We start from the raw sequence: 18,242 nt of genomic DNA, 5'->3' as shown, positions 1-18,242 counted from the left end.
GGAGAGGCGATTTCTGATAGATTTTCAAGGAAAACTTGAGGTAAGTCCCTTGTAATCATTTCTACTCCATAATATTGTATTATCATCGAATAATCCGACTAGATTACATGATTTTGAGGTGTAAATCGGAGATTGAAACTTAGAAATTTGGAAATAAGATTTGTAGATTTGAGGGTCGAGTTGAGGTCGGATTTTTGTAAAATTAGTATGGGTAGACTCGTGGTTGAATGGGCTTTCATATTTTGTAGCTTTTGTTAGGTTCCGAGACATGGGCCCCACGAGCGATTTTTGAGCTAAAATTCGAATTTTTACGGAAAATTAGTATTTTCTTATGGAATTAATTCCAATAAATTTTATTGACCGAAATGAATTATTTGTGACTAGATTCGAGGCATTCAGAGGCCGAATTGTGAGGCAAAGGCATAGCAGAGTAAAGAATTTTACGTTTTGAGGTAAGTAACCGTTTTAAATCTGGTCCTGAGGGTATGAAACCCCAGATTTTGTGTCATGTGATTATTTTGGAGGTGACGCACATGCTAGGTGACGGGCGTGTGGGCGTGCACCGAGGGGATTGTGACTCGGTCCATCCCGTGGAAACTGTATAGTTAAATAATTTATTGTTAGCTATATGCTCTCTATGTGTTGAAGAAATTTGACTGTAAATCATGTTAGAAATCATGTTTAGGCTACGTTATAGTACTGTTGGGACCTGCTGAGGTCGCGTACTTGTTGAATTATTTGCTAATTGTTGTTTTGTACTCAGCCATGATTTTTCTTGCGTATTATACCTCAGTCTTTCTGGATATTTATTGATACATTATGTTATCTTTGTTTGGGTTGATCTTTGTGATTTCTGAGAGCCCTAGAGACTAGAGAGGTTGAGGACTGAGTAAGGCCGATGGCATGTCGGTGAGGTAAGGATATTATGGCACGTGAGTTGTCCGTGCGGGATATTATATCACGTGAGTTGTCCGTGCAACACGTGAGTTGTCCGTGCAGATTATGGCGCTTGGGCTGTAGGAGCCCCTTCGAAGTCTGTACACACCCCCAGTGAGTGTGGGTACCCATTGAGTGTGAGTGATGAGGGATGAGAGCCGGGTGGTTGAGCTGTTGTGACAAGTTGAGTGATTGTTGCCCTGAGAGGCTGTACTTGCTTTTCATTTGTTGTTGCACTTAGTTGCTATATGTCATTATTGTGAAATACTCTGAAAGATTTTATATCCGGATTACACGAACTTGAACTGTATAAAATTGATTTGACTTAAACTGTTGGATTTGAAAGCATGTCTATTCTTTGCTGGAATTACAGAAAGTGAACTATAACTGTGTAGCTCGTCATTATCTTCAGTTCCTTATTTGATATCTGGGTCGGAATCTAATTCTGAAAATTTTAATAGGTCCGTTATGTCATTTATGACTTATGTGCAAAATTTGAGGTCAATCAGACGTGATTTGACAGGTTCCAGAGTCACTTGTAGAAATTAGAAATTTCTAAGTTCAATAGGCTTAAATTGGGGTATAATTTATGATTTTAGCATTGTTTAAGGTTATTTAAGGATTCAACTAAGTTTGTATGATGTTTTAGGACTTGTTGGTATATTTGGTTGAGGTCCCGAGGGCTTCGGGTGTGTTTCAGATGGTTAACGGATCAAAAAGTGGACTAAAATAGCTACTGCAATTTCCTTATGCTGCAAATTCCATCTCCTAGAATCGAGCCCAGATGCGATCCCAGATCGAGCCCAGGGTCGAGGGCCACGATCGAAGCCATGATCGAGCCCAGGGTCGAGGGCCACGATCGAAGGCAGGGTCGAATACATGATCGAAGGCCAGGGTCGAGGGCCATGATCGAGGATCAGGATCGAAGTCAGGATCGAGGCAGAACCGAGGCTGTCTGGGCAAAATTATAAAAATAGGGACTTCGTCCCATTCACCATTTTTGACAAATTGAAGATTGAAGAGAGGCGAGTTTTGATAGATTTTCAAGGAAAACTTGAGGTAAGTCCCTTGTAATTATTTTTACTCCATAATATTGTATTATTATCGAATAATCCGACTAGATTACATGATTTTGAGATGTAAATCGGAGATTGGAACTTAGAAATTTGAAAATAGGATTTGTAAATTTGAGGGTCGAGTTGAGGTTAGATTTTTATAAAATTGGTATGGGCAGACTCGTGGTTGAATGGGCTTTCAGATTTTGTAACTTTTGTTGGGTTCCGAGATGTGGGCCCCACGGGCGATATTTGAGCTAAAATTTGGATTTTTATGAAAAATTAGTATTTTCTTATGGAATTAATTCCAATAAATTTTATTGACTGAAACGAATTATTTGTGACTAGATTCGAGGCATTCATAGGACAAATTGCGAGGTAAAGGCATAGCAGAGTAACGAATTTTACGTTTTGAGGTAAGTAACAGTTTTAAATCTGGTCCTGAGGGTATGAAACCCCAGATTTTATGTCATGTGATTATTTTGGAGGTGACGCACATGCTAGGTGATGGTCGTGTGGGCGTACACCGAGGGGATTGTGACTCGGTCTGTCCCGTGGAAACTGTATAGTTGAATAATTTATTGTTAGCTATACGCTCTCTATGTGTTGAAGAAATTTGACTATAAATCATGTTAGAAATCATGTTTAGGCTAGGCTATAGTACTGTTGGGATCCGCTGAGGTCGCGTACTTGTTGAATTATTTGCTAATTGTTGTTTTGTACTCAGTCATGGTTTTTCTTGCGTATTATACCTCAGTCTTTCTGGATATTTGTTGATATATTATGTTATCTTTGTTTGGGTTGATCTTTGTGATTTCTGAGAGCCCGAGAGACTAGAGAGGTTGAGGACTGAGTAAGGACGAGGTCTGGTCGGTGAGGTAAGGATATTATGGCACGTGAGTTGTCCATGCAGCACGTGAGTTATCCGTGTAGATTGTGGCGCTTGGGGTGTAGGAGCCCCTCCGGAGTCTGTACACACCCCAAATGAGTGCGGGTACCCATTGAGTGTGAGTGCTGAGGGTTGAGAGCCGAGTGGTTGAGCTGTTGTGACGAATTGAGTGATTGTTGCCATGAGAGGCTATACTTGCTTTTCATTTGTTGTTGCACTTAGTTGTTATCTGTCATTGTTGTGAAATACTTTGAAAGATTTTATATCCGGATTACACGAACTTGAACTGTATAAAACTAATTTGACTTAAGCTGTTGGATTTGAAAGCATGTCTATTCTTTGCTGGAATTACTGAAAGTGAACTATAACTGTGTAGCTTGTCATTATATTCAGTTACTATTGTTACTTGCTGAGTTGGTTATACTCATACTACATCCTGCAATTCATATGTAGATCCAGGTGTTCCCGGACATAACGAGTGTTGATCATTTCACGCAGTTGAGTTTCAGGAGATTTTGAGGTAGCTGCCGTGTTCCGCAGACCTTATCTCTCCTTCTCTATCTCCTTGTTTACTGTATTTGATCTCAGACTTGTATTCATAATTAGATGCTCATGTACTCAATGACACCGAGTTTTGGGAGTGTTGAATTGGAATTTGCTAGATTTTTGGTATTGTATTAAACATTATGTTTTCAAACTTAAAGGAAATTGTGGGTTATTGATGTTGTCATCCTGCCTAGTACTGAGATAGGCGCCATCACAACATGTTAGGATTTTGGGTCGTGAGAGGATGTGTATATATTATCGGCAGTTGAATAAGGCCATATCAAAAACAAATATCCACTGCCAAGAATTGATGACTTATTTGATCAGCTTCAGGGTGTCAAGGTATTTTCGAAGTTTGATTTGAGGTCTGGTTACCATCAATTGAAAATTAGGGCATCAGATGTCCCTAAAACAGCTTTTCGAGCTCGGTATGGACATTACGAATTCCCAGTGATGTCATTTGGGTTGATAAATGCCCTAGCAGCATTTATGGATTTGATGAATCGGGTGTTCAAGCCCTATTTGGATTCTTTTGTGGTTGTATTTATTGATGATATCTTGATTTACTCCAGCAGTCGAGAGGAGCATGAGCAACATATTCAGAGTGTGCTTCATGCTTTGAAGAATAATCAGTTATATGCTAAATTTTCAAAATATGAGTTTTGGCTAGACTCATTTGCCTTTTTGGGGCATGTTGTATCGGCAGAAGGCATAATGGTGGATCCTAAGAAGGTAAAGGCTATTCAGAATTAGCCTAGACCTACTTCAATTACAGAAATCCAGAGTTTCCTGGGTTTGGCAGATTATTATCGTCGGTTCCTGGAAGGGTTTTCATCTATAGCAAGCCCATTGACCAGACTGACCCAGAAAGGTATCCCATTCAGATGGTCAGACGAGTGTGAGTTGAGCTTTCAGAAGCTCAAGACTGCTTTGACTACGACGCTAGTGTTGGTATTACCCACAGGTTCAGGATTATATACGATATATTGTGACGCATATCACATTAGGTTAGGTGCATCATTAATGCATGATGGCATGGTGATTGCATATGCGTCGCGGCAGTTAAAAGTTCAAGAGAAGAATTATCAAGTTCATGACTTAGAATTGGCAGCCATTGTTCATGCGCTGAAGATTTGGAGGCATTATCTCTACGGTGTCTCGTGTGAGGTATTTATTGATCATCGTAGCCTTCAGTATCTGTTCAAACAAAAAGATCTTAATTTGAGGCAGAGTAGATGGTTGGAGTTGTTGAAAGACTATGATATCACTATTTTGTATCACCCCAGAAAGGCCAATGTGGTGGCCGCTGCTTTGAGTAGAAAGACTGTGAGTATGGGCAGTTTTGCGTATATTCCAGTTGGTTAGAGGCCATTAGCTGTAGATGTTCAGACTTTGGGCTAATCAGTTCATGAGGTTAGATGTTTCAGAACCCATTCGGGTTCTAGCTTGCACAGTCGCTCGGTCTTGTTTATATGAGCGCATCAGAGAGAGGCAGTATGATGATCCTCATTTACTTGTCCTTAAGGACACGGTGCGACATGCTGATGCCAGGCAAGTTGCTGTGGGGGAAGATGGAGTTCTACGAATACAGGATCGTATTTGTGTGCCTAATGTTGACGGACTTCGTGAATTAATTCTTGAAGAGGCACACAGTTCCAAGTATTCTATTCATCCAGGTACTGCCAAAATGTATCAAGATTTGTGGCAACATTATTGGTGGAGGAGAATGAAAAAAGATATAGTTGCATATGTAGCTCGGACCTGGTGGTTTGCTTCAGAAGTTAGAAATTCCTGAGTTGAAGTGGGAGCGTATCACTCTGGATTTTGTTATTGGACTCCCACAGACTCAAAGAAAAATTGACGCAGTTTGGGTCATTGTGGACAGGTCGACCAAGTCAGCACATTTCATTCCAGTGGCAGTTACCTATTCTTCAGAAAGGTTAGCTGAAATTTACATTCATGAGATTGTCCGCCTTCACGGTGTGCCCATGTCTATTATTTCAGATCAAGGTACGCAGTTTACCTCACACTTCTGGAGGGTTGTACCGCATGAGTTAGGCACACGGGTTGAGTTGAGTACAACATTTCATCCACAGACAGACGAACAGTCAAAGCGCACCATTCATATATTGGAAGATATGCTTCGCGCTTGTGTTATAGACTTTGGAGGTTCTTGGGATCAGTTCTTGCCACTTGCGGAGTTTACTTATAATAATAGCTACCAATAGAGCATTCAAATGACTCCATATGAGGCATTATACAGAAGACGATGTCATTCTCCAGTTGGCTGGTTTGAACCGGGAGAGGCTCGGTTCTTGGGTACCGACTTGGTACAGTATGCCTTGGATAAGGTCAAGGTTATTCAGGATCGACTTCGCACAGCTCAGTCTAGGCAAAAGAGTTATGCCGACCGTAAAGTTTGTGATATTGCATTCATGGTTGGAGAAAGAATATTACTCCGGGTTTCACCTATGAAAGGTGTAATGAGGTTCGCAAAGAAGGGCAAGTTGAGCCCTAGGTATATTGAACCCTTTAGAATTCTTGAAAGGGTGGGTGAAGTAGCCTACATGCTTGCATTACCACCTAGTTTTCAACGGTTCATCCGGTATTTCATGTGTCTATGCTCCGGAAATATCATGGTGATCCGTCCCATGTATTAAATTTCAGCTCATTCCAATTGGAAAAAGATTTGACTTACGAGGAGGAGCCGGTGGCTATTCTAGCCCGGCAGGTCCGACAGTTAAGGTCTAAAAATTATCCTTCAGTTCAAGTGCAATGGATTGGTCAGCCGGTAGAGGAATCTACCAGGGAGTCTGAGTCGGATATGCGAAGTAAATATTCACAGCTTTTCTCAAGATCACGTACTTTTTCTAACTCCGTTCGAGGACGAACGTTTGTTTTAGAGGTGGAGAATGTGATGACCCAAAGTGTCATCTTTAAATTTAATAATTAATTATGTGTTCTAAGATCTCAAAAAGTATTATTTATCATTCCTCGACCTGTGTGCGCAATTCGTATAATTATCCGAAAACTTTTTATGTGAAAAATGGATTAAAATGTGAAATAGAGCTTTAAAACTCAACTAAGTTTACCTTGGTCAACATTTTGAGCAAACAAACTTGGATCAGTGTTTTGACAGTTCTGGTAGGTCCGTATCATGATTTGAGACTTGGGTGTATGCCCGTAATCGAATTCTGAGGTCCCTAACCCGAGATATGGAATTTTGATAAAAAAAATTAAAAGTTTGAAAGCTTAATGATTTTTAAGAATTTACTGATGTTGGATTTATTGACACCGGCTCCGTATTTTGGTTCTGGAGCCCGGTATAGGTCCACTATAATATTTATGACTTGTCTGCCGAATTTGGTGAGAAACAGAGTTGATATGACGTGATTCGGACGCCCGGTTGTGAAAATATAAGTTTTAAAGCTTCCTTGAATATTTTATTCGATTTGGGGTTCAATTCGTTGTTCTAGGTATTATTTTGGCGATTTGATCGCGCGAGCAATTTCGTATGATGTTTTAGGACTTGTGTGCATGTTTGGTTTGGAGCCCCGAGGGCTCGGGTGAGTTTCGGATGCTCAACGGGCCATTTTGGACTTAAGGAAGATAACCGATTTCTAGTGTTTTATTGCAGAATTTTTACTCATCGCGATCGCGTGAGGTCGTTCGTGATCGCATAAGTCTGTGAGTCAAAGCATCGCGTTCGCGTAGAGTAAATTTCTGGGGCAGCAAAGTAGAGCTTCGCGATCGCGAGGCTATTCACGCGATCGCGATTAAGAAAAATTGGGCAACCAAAAATGTGCTTCGCGATCGCGAAGTATTGTACGCGATCGCATAAGGTAAAATTTGGGCAAACAGAACTTAAGTTCTAGAAAATGGGATTCGTCCCATTTTCAACCATTTTCCATTTTTGAGCTCGGGTAAGGCGATTCTTGAGTGAATTTTACGGAAAAATATTGGGGTAAGTGTTCCTTATCCTATATTGATTATATTTCATGATTCCATACTCATTTATATCATGAATCCGTGAAATTTTGGGAGAAAAATCAGATTTTTATAAAAATTTCCAAAAACGAAAATTTAAGATTTAAGGGTCCATTTGACATCGGAATTTGATAATTTTTGTATGGTTGGACTCGTCTCGGAATGGGTGTTCGGATTTCATAAATGTTTCCGAGATTTGAGATGTGGGCCCCACTGTCGAGTTTTAAAATAAATTTTGGTATTTTTATCCGAAATATTAGTAAATTCATATGGAATTAATTTCTATGATTCGTATTGAGTATATCGAATTGTTTGTGAATAGATTTGACGCTTTTGGAGACAAATTCAAATGGAAAATCTGTGGTCGGATAATTTATTAGAATTTGCGAAGCGAGGTAAGTGTCGTGGTTAACCTTGACTTGAGGGAATAGAACCCTTAAACTATTTGTTATGTGAAATTCATGTGAACGACGTATAGGCGAGGTGACGAGTGTCTATACGTCGTCAAATTAATTATTTGCATAATTTTAAAAAAAATCATAAATCGTTTTAAATCATGAATTAATTGTTATAATAATTGTTTCTCGCCTATTCTTTGTCAAATATTAATTCTTGAATTCCTGCAATAATTGTTATATGCTATTTGATTTATGTGTCTTAATTGTTATTTGACATTTAGCATACTAAATATTAACTGCTTATTTTCTCCACGATTTTTCATAATTAATTAATAATTGTCATTGTTTGCTCATAGATAAATTTTAATTATTGTGTGCCTTGATGCTTAATAGTTTCTCATTGGACGTGGTATTTATTGAAGTAATTTTTATTACATTTATGAGTTGTTTAAAGTTATATTGGGGGAACGGGTTGTACGCCACAACGAAAATGAAAAGGAATATATATATATTGGGGGATCGGGTTGCACGCCGCAACAGACTTATTAAAAAGTTCATATTGGGGATCGGATTGCACACCGCAACAGACTTATTAAAAAGTTCATATTGGGGGATTGTATTGCATGCCGCAACAGACTTATTAAAAAGTCCATATTGGGGGATCGGATTGCACGCCGCAACAGACTTATTAAAAAGTCCATATTAGAGGATCGGATTGCACGCCGCAACACACTTATTAAAAAGTCCAAATTGGGGGATCAGATTGCACGTCACAACAGACTTATTTTAAAAGTCTAAACAGACTTATTTAAAAGTCTATATATACATGATTAAAATAAATATATAGGAGGATTGAAAATGAATATATTTTGTGAGCGGGTTGCACGGTGCAACGGAAATTGATGGAAATAATAATTGGTTATGACTGCTGAATTGGGTTCAACTGTTAAAAATGAGTTTCCTGATTTATTTCTTTTATTGTTGTTATTACTATTATTGCGTACAGGTTATTGTAAGTGACAAGCCTTAGCCTCGTCACTACTTCATCGAGGTTAGGCTCAACACTTACTAGTATATGATGTCGGTTGTACTGATACTACACTTTGCACTTCTTGTGGAGATTTCAGAGTTGGTCCCAGCGACGTACCATAGACTTGCTCGGATTTCAGCTACCAAAGGAGACTTAAGGTATAGCTGCATGACGTCCGTAGTTCTGAAGTCCCTGTCTATTTTACTTTAGCTATGTGTTTGTTTCCAGATAATTTTATTTTATTCAGACCTTTATTTGTATTATTCTAGAAGCTCGTGCACTTGTGACACCAATTCTGAGATGGTATTTAGACACAATTATTTTTATGGATTATTCACTACATTTCAGACCTTACTTCCGTATTTGTTTCTTTGTTATTAATAAATTTAAAAATTATTTTGAAATGGATAATATTATTCTAACGTTGGCTAGCCTAGCAAGTGAAATGTTAGGCGCCATCACGGTCCCGAAGGTAGAAATTTCGGGTCGTGACAATTCAGGAAAAATTTTAACGTTTGATTAAAGTATATTTTGCTTATATTAATTATTGATTGAATATTTACGTGCAATTATTAAATAGACTGAATATCTTCGTGCAATTATTAACGTGCAACGCAGTTCATAGATACTAATCTTAGGGTACGTACGTTGCGCATGTGCCCTACTATCAGTGAGTACAAAACTTTAAAAATTACATAAATATTATTAAATAATATATTTTAGCTACTAAATATAAATTATAATATAGTATAAGTTCCTGAAATAATGTATGTCGATTCTATTTAGTTAACTCGATAAAAGAAGAAATTACGCCATATTTAAATCACCAAATATCATATTTATAACTTTTTCATATGTGCTGAATAAACCGCTAGAGATAAGCACAAGGTGTTGATGTATATTCTATGTTATTCACAATAATATTTCAACTCTTATATAACCTTTACGCTTCTCTAAGAAAATAATTTTGAAAAGGCAAGCTCGAATATTGCAAGCATATAAGAGAAATTATTGAGTTTGAGGACAATTCAAGCCTATCAAACCCATGATGGTTATGAAAAAGCCCTAATTGAAGTAGGGTTCGATTAAAAGTTTGATTAATATTCATTTTTTTTCCTTGTATGGTTTTACTTTAGCATGAAGATGGAGAGTAGTAGAAAGCCGAGTGCCAGAGAATTCAATTCCTTGTAATTTTTGGATTTGCTTCCAACTTACCACAGTTCTGCAATTATTTATTTTCTTAGATTAATTAGCAGAATATATTTGAGGTAAAGAAATTAATTTATAGAAGATTGTAACAATAATCTCTTCTTCTACTCTAAAATTAGGTACTCGAACTTGATATATTACGTTATGTTTCTTATCATAAGAAATTTTAACATATGATATTTAATTAATGAGTATGGTTATGCTGAAAAATTGGAGAAATTATACCTAATAATATCTATTAGAATGAGATTATATTTTTCACACATAATATTATATGATTGAAGAGTAAAAAGGTCGTGTGACTTTAAATTGGCATTTTGAGCTATTATTATTATTTTTTTTTGGTTTTTTTTTTTGTTTTGGTAAATGCATTGAGAAAGAAGCATGGAAATTTTCCTTAAAATACAAAATTTCTCAAATAATATGATGGTGTATTTTTCTTCAAAATCAATATGTTCTACAAAAACTATTTGATTCTACCTTAACCCTTTTATTTTTATTTTTATAAATAATATTTTTTATGTAATAAATTCTTTATTTTTTCTTCTCTGTGGTCATGATTAATATATTAGTTTTTTTGTCTAAATATATTCATATATATATATTTATTATTATTATCAATGTTGGTGACTTACCTCAGTAAAGCCTTCGCTGCCTTCAACTTACTAATAATCTAGTGTGGCAATATAAATAAATGCCATATCTATTTTTCGTTTCTTAGTTTTTCTTTATGTCCTCTTTGACAACTCTTGAAACCAATAGTCAAATAAAAATTAATTTTATTTTTTTTTAATTGATATTTCTCTGTTTGCTTTATATATATATATATATATATATATATATATATATATATATATATATATATATATATATATATATATATATATATATATATATATTAAAAACATGAAAGTCCTTAGCGAAATGTCATTCGCCTTTTTTACCCTTAGAAATTTTATTTCAAATTGGACAAACTTGTAACTTAAATCATTTTTCTATAATTTAGAATTTTAAAATCAACAAACTTTTTATTATTAAATATTTCCTTATTTGAACTATGTACAAACTCCTAATATTTAGGTTTTATGAATTTGTTCCTTATTTGACTTCTATCCTATATATAGTAGTTAAAGTATACACGCGTAATTGAAGTTTACTTTACTAGCACATTAGGACGAGTAAGAATAAGTCTTTAAATAAGTTTATAAACGATATGCTTACGTTCGAAAATAACAATAAATTATAGTCATAATAAATATATACTATTACGTAGCTTAAGTTTATATTTAAATGTTACAATATATACTTATAGAAAATCATAAACCCAATTATAAAATTCGATAAGGAAACATAGATAAGATATTCAAATTTATTGAGATTAATAGCATTAAGTCGTGCTTTAATTTACAAGAAATTTAAGATAGTTTTAAGTATAACTTCCTGCATATTTCTTTAAAATCCTTTTTTATTTGAACAATATCGGAAGTCCTTATATTCAGGATTTTAAAATTACTTGTAATTTTATTTTGTATATTTTATTTATTTATTTGAGTTATTGATATTTAGCTTAAAGTATATATATTCATATGTATATCGCCTCATGTTTTACTCGTCTTTCGTGAATTTCACATATAAAATATATTGATTTATATTAATTCGTGGTGTTTTATGTGTAGGAATCATCCTGAAGCAATTGGAGGAGAAAGATGCGAGATTAGAGTCAAAACGGAGGGAAAATGGGAAATGTTGAATTCCAGCACCATAGGCAGCGCCCCACACCACCTGTGGCGTCGTGGACAGAATGTTCAATTTGCCAGCGCCCCACGCTGCCCTGGACGCTGGTGACGTGAATTTATCTCACTTTGCCCGGGACAAGGTTATTACGGCCCTAGACCTACCCAACACATATAAAAGCAAGACTAAGCCTATTTTTGGAGGAGAGACTTCACTTTGAAGGAAAAGTACACACGAGATACATCGGGGAGCGAGGAAATCTCAGTTTTCTTCATCTTTTCTTAGTATTTTCAATTATCCAACACTTATGAAATTGATTGATATTATCATGAGTGGCTAAAACCCATAGTTCTGGGGTTGTGATTTAGCCATAAATATTGTTGTTTAACGTTGACTTAACCTTAATTATAATTCACCAATATATGGTCGTTTCTTCAATTTTGTGATTAATTGCTTAATTGTCTGGCCAGCAGTTATGCTTGGGAAAGCCATGTTTAGATTAGAGAAGAATTGAAGAGAGCACGATCTTAACTCTGGGGGCGGGGGCGAATTTGTGGTTAGGATAGGAATATACCTAGTCACCGTACTTAATTACATATCGTAATCTTAATGCGTTCTTAATAGATTTATTTTATAGGAATATAGGCGTTAATCTATTTTGAATAGGCGAGTAGTACTTCGGGAGAAGGTTATGAGAGTAATTGTTCGATTAATTAGCAACCATGAGTGAATTGTATGGAAGGGAGAGTTAACTAAAATACAATAGGATTGGCGAATCGATCACAACCCTGGAATATTTATCTCAATTGAATACACAACAACCATTTTGCTGCTTGATAATTTAGTTACTAGTTAGAATTATTATTTAGTATAATCACACTTTTGAACTCGGATTGGCTTGACTAGATAACAATCTTGGTGAATTTAGTGGGTAGTTAATACAAGTCTCTGTGGGTTCGACACTCGACTTATTATCTTATTACTTATACGACCACGTCTATTTGCGTGTGCGTTTTGGAGCAACAAATTTTTGGCGCCGTTACCGGGGACTTTAAAATTGACTACTTTCTAATTTTAGCTTTAATTGTTTATTTCGTCAAGTCTAACGTTACTTAATTGTTGCTCTGCTCTCAAGGACCTTGATTGAATGTGAAGGGTTAGAAGCCAAGACAGACTTCAAGGCTTTGACCCTAAACCTAAGAGAACATTTAATAGGAGGTTGAGGGAAGCAAGGGACACAAATAATCTTTAGGCACTTGTTCAATTTCCTGTGAACATGGCAGAGGAGCAATATATGGCTGTTCAGGAGGTGGCGATATCCAGCATTGCTAATGTTACCTCCAGCATTTTGAAGCCCAGAAACACTGGGCACTTTGAGCTGAAATAGAGCATGATCCAGCTACTACATGCGAATGGACATTTTATGGGTCTTCCACACGAGGATTCACAACAACACATCCTGAATTTCTTGGAGATTAGTGATACTTATATCACTAACGGAGTCACTCTAGACTATGCAAGGCTCACACTTTTCCCGTTCTCTCTATTGGGCGAAGCAAAGCGATGTTTGAAGGCGGAACCAACTAATTTTATTACATCATGGAATAATCTGGCGAGGAAATTTTTGGCAAGGTTCTTCCCTTTAGGTAAAACTGCAAAGATCAAAAGTGAGATAGTCACCTTCAAACAGAAATAGGGGGAGTCTTTATACTCAGCTTGGGAGAGATTCAAGGGGTTGCTGAGAGACTGTCCTCATCACAATCAGACAAATGAAGTGTTAGCTCACACCTTCATAGAAGGGCTATATCCTGAGACAAATATTGTGGTAGATGCTGCAGCTTGAGGTCAAGTGTTGGAGAAAAGCTTCGATGAGATATATGCGTTATTGAATAAATTCTCCAAAAGCAATCCTGATTGGCAAGGAGAAATGGGCAGACACACAGTGCAAAAATCTGCAGGGGTTCTCGAGTTAGATGTCATCTCTGCATTATCAGCACAGATATCCACATTGACCAACCAAGTCAATCAGATGACCTTGGTTATTAACAAGCAACAAGCCCAGCCAGTGCAACAGGTTCAATTATTTTATAAAGTATGTGGAGAAGGTCACACGAGCGACTTATGCCCAATTAATCCAGAGTCTGTATGTGTATGTGGGTAATGCAAATAGGGGACAGACAAACCAGTATGGGAACACTTACAATCCTAGCTGGAGGAACCACCCAAACTTCTCTTGGGGTGGAAACCAAGGTGCTCAGAATCAACACATGCCACAAGCACCTCAACAACAATATAGACCACCTCAGGCTGAACAACATACAAACTCGACGAGTCACCTTGAGGAAATGATGAAGAAATTAATGGCTGACCAGCAGTCCCAAGCAACAGAGATGATGAAGAAATTAATGGTTGACCAGCAGGCCCAAGAAACAACAATGAGAAATTTGGAGCGACAAATGGGACAACTTGCCAATTCCCAAAATACTCGACTAGTTAGGGATTTTCCTAGTGATACCGAACCTAATCCTAAACCTTAAGTCAATGGGGCTACCTTGAGAAATAGAGGAATGTTAGGAGAAGTTCCAAAGAAAAATAAGTATACGGCTAGTCCTAAAGGAGAATTAGTTCCCAAGCCAGTTGAGGAGAATGAGAAAGAGAACAAAGAAACAGATCTAGTAATTATGACAAGGCCACCACCTCCGTTTCCACAATGACTTAGAAGCAAAAAGATGATGCTAAGTACAAGAAATTCTTAGATATTTTGAGCCAAATGCGTGTGAATTTGCCTTTGGTGAAAATTTTGTAGGAAGTGCCTATGTATGCAAGGTATCTCAGAGATATTGTGGCAAACAAGTGGAAACATAGAGAGTTTGAAATAGTTGCACTTACTGAAGAGTGCAGTGCTAGAGTTAAGAGTAAACTTCCTCCTAAGTTGAAGGATCCTTGGAGTTTCACAATTCCTTTGTCTCTTGAAAAATAAGAAGTTGGTAGAGCCTTGTGTGATTTAGGGGCTACTATAAATTTGATGTCATCCTCTTTGTTCAAGCAACTCAGATTGGGGGTGCTTAGACCTACTACAATTACTTTATAGTTAGTAGATATGTCACTAGTTATGCCAAAAGGAATTATTGAGGATGTGTTAGTTCGAGTGGGAAAGTTTATTCTTCCTGCTGATTTTATTTTTCTTGATTACGAGGCAGATGAGAAAGTGCCCATTATTTTGGGGCGACCATTCTTAGCTACTGGTGGAGCGATTATTTATATGAGGGAAGGTAAGTTAAAGATGAGAGTTGGTGATGAGGAAGTCACTTTTAATGTGTACAAGGCACTTAAGCTCCCTAAGCATTATGAAGACTTGTGCATAATTACTATTGTCAAATTGAAGGGGATAAAGCAGAGTTCTTATGTGAATTGTAGTGATCCAGATGGAACAACTGACTTAGAGGAGGTGGTGTTGCAAGCTGAGTGTGTAAAGATGATTGAGCAAAGAGCCAGAAATTAAAGAGGAGATCTTCTGAGAGCGTGAAAAAAGGCTAAACTTCATGGGAGAAAGAAGAAGAGAAAGCACCCAGTCTGAGCAGAGTAGTAGAGTCGTGCCACGACTATAAATAAGGCTCTTGTTGGGAGGCAACTATAACAACCCGGCCGGTCGTTTTGAGAATTAAAGTCCCGTTCGGCGGCATAAGGCCATGAGCAGCTTTATATTATGTGTATTAACTTGCGTGCATGGTTGAATTCAGTTATCGGATGATTCGGAGTGATTCGGGACACTTAGTCCCTAAAACGGAAGCTTAAGTCTTAGAATTTTGACCGTAGTTGAAACTGTGTGAAGACGACTCCAGAATGGAGTTCCAACGGTTCCGTTAGCTCCGTTGGGTGATTTCAGACTTAGGAGCATGTTCGGGCGGTGAATTTGAGGTCTGTAGCTGATTTAGGCTTGAAATGGCGAAAGTCAAATTTTCTGAGATTTTGCCGGAAATGGACTTTTTGATATCGGGGTCGAAATGCGATTCCAAGAGTTGGAATAGCTCAGTTATGTTATTTTGTACTTGCCTGCAAATTTTGACGTCATTCCGGATTGATTTAATAGGTTCCGGCACGGGTTTTAGAAGTTGGAAGATTTGGAAGTTCATAAGTTCGATTCATGGTGCGATTCATAGTTGCGACGTTGTTTGATGTGATTTGAGACCTCGAGCGAGTTCGTGTTAGGTTATGGAACTTATTTGTGTGTTTAGACGGGGTCCCGGAGGCCTCGGGTATATTTCGGATGGGCCACAGGTCATTTCCTCCTATTTTGAACTGCTATTTTCTGTCATCTGATGTTGTTCTTCGCGATCGCGAAGTGCCTTTCGCGTTTGCGTAGTGTTCTGTTGACCCGCCTAATATTTCCTATTCGCGTTCGCGTTCAAACTCTCGCATTTGCGAAGGTATGCCTTTTTCCTTCTTCGCGTTCGCATCCTTCCTTCCGTGTTCGCGTAGTAGAAACCAGGCCCTGAGCGCTGGTGATCATTTACCCTTCGAGTTCACGTGTCCTTTTCGCGTTCACGTAGGTTCTTGTCCCTTGTGCTTCGTGTTCACGTCCCTTTGCTCGCATTTGCAAAGGGGCTTCTGGCAGCCTTCACTTTTCTTCTTCGCGAACACGATCACCCTTCCGCGTTCGCGATGCTTTAAGACTTGGGCAGAATAAATAGTACTCTATTCCGAGGGTTTGCTATTTTCACCATATTTGGAGGTCTAGAGCTCGGTTTTGAGCGATTTTTTGTGAGTTTTTCAAGAAAATCGATTGGGTAAGTGTTCTTCACCTAGAATTTATTATATTACATGATTTCATCTTTATTTTTATCATTTAATTTATGTTTTGAGATGAGGAAAATGGGGATTTTTGAAGAAAACTTTCAAAATGAAAAAAAATCATGATTTGAGGGACGAAATGATATCGGAATTTGATAAATATAGTATGGTTGAACTCGTATTGGAATGAGTATTCGGGTTTTATGAAATTTGTCGGGTTCCGAGGTGCGGGCCCGGGAGTCGACTTTTGGGTAGATTTTTAGATTTTGATAAAGATTGAAGTGTTATGATCCGGAATAGTTTCTTATGAGTTTTATTTTTGCTTTGAAGTTATTGTGATTAGATTTGTGCCATTCGGAGGCCATTTCACTGAGAAGTTCATTTTTGAGTATCGGTCTGTCTTCTTTGAGGTAAGTATCTTACCTAACCTTGTGTGGGGGAACTATCCCTTAGGATTTGAGTCTTCTATGCTAATTGTAGTCCGTGTACGCGAGGTGAAGAGTACGTACTCAGACCTATTTGTGAAAAATTGGCCTTTTAGGGTTCTTAGGCCCTTGTATTCACTGAATATGCAGTGGTTCTTGTTATGATTATGCTTCTTAATTACTAGTTTCACCTCTACCTGCTTAATTAGAATTAATTGCTTCATGATTCACTCTTATTGCTTATTTGATTCATATGTGCCTTAACTGAAATTGTTACCTTTCTATTGCCATGTTATCCTTTCCCTAACTGCTTATCTTTATTTGAAATTATTACTATCTCTTATGTAATTGTTTAGCCTTAATTGAGGTTATGGTTATCTTTCCGCTGCTTCTTCTTAGCTGAATTTGTGGTATCTCTTTCCCAATTTTCCAACCTTAAAAGAAGTTAGATATCCTATATTTTAGTTGACTTGTCCTTATTTGGAATTATTCGACTTGTGTTAGCTCCCTCGTTGTCGAATTGTATATTGTGGACCGTTGTTACATAGTATTTCCTTTCCTGTTAAGCTATTCTTATTATGACTAGCATTCCCGATTGTGGCTACTCCTTGTGAATTAGTTCCTCCGTTTCTTTGAGTTCTGGAATCTCTGAGTTGACTTATTTGTCGTACCATTGTATTATTGTCATTGTTGATGTTGTAGTTGTTATTGTGATGCACGAGGTTTCTGCCGTGTGAGTGTTATTGGGTTGCACGAGGTTTCTGTCGTGCTATTGTTACTATTGATATTTGCACATGCGGCGTGACAAGGCGGGATATATATATATATATATATATATATATATATATATATATATATATATATATATATATATATATATATATATATATATATGTGGGTTGCGCATGTGGCGAGACAAGGTGGGAACATTGTTATGCATGTGTGGCGAGACAAGGTGGGTACTTACTATATTATTGCACACGTGGCGAGACAAGGTGGGCTGTGTCAGGGATTGATCTGTGATGACTTGTGATGGCCTGGGGGCATTCTCGTTGTTGATGTTTGTGTAGTGGTACACTTACCTGTGTGAGTTTTATCTTGTGAAAAGTTGTGAGAAAATATTCTACGTGCTATCCATTTCCTTTCCTATACTTATTAGCTGGCATGAACCATGTTAGGACACTTGCACAAGTATACACGTAGTTGAGTACTCTTATCGGTTAAGAGGTTTTCTGGATATTG

General features: G+C 37.4%; 1 non-coding gene across 1 annotated transcript; it reads right to left on the bottom strand.

Annotated features, from left to right (window-relative positions):
• Positions 1-13,441: 13,441 nt before the first annotated feature.
• Positions 13,442-13,546, bottom strand: LOC142177855 (small nucleolar RNA R71). Its single transcript, XR_012706400.1, has one exon. It is a non-coding gene; the product is annotated as a small nucleolar RNA R71 (small nucleolar RNA).
• Between the last annotated feature and the right edge of the window lie 4,696 nt (positions 13,547-18,242).

This window comes from Nicotiana tabacum, chromosome 23 (assembly GCF_000715075.1).
Source record: "Nicotiana tabacum cultivar K326 chromosome 23, ASM71507v2, whole genome shotgun sequence".
Classification (NCBI taxonomy): domain Eukaryota; kingdom Viridiplantae; phylum Streptophyta; class Magnoliopsida; order Solanales; family Solanaceae; genus Nicotiana; species Nicotiana tabacum.
The sequence above is the reverse complement of the archived record's forward strand: the minus strand, read 5'-3'. Positions and strand labels throughout refer to the sequence as shown.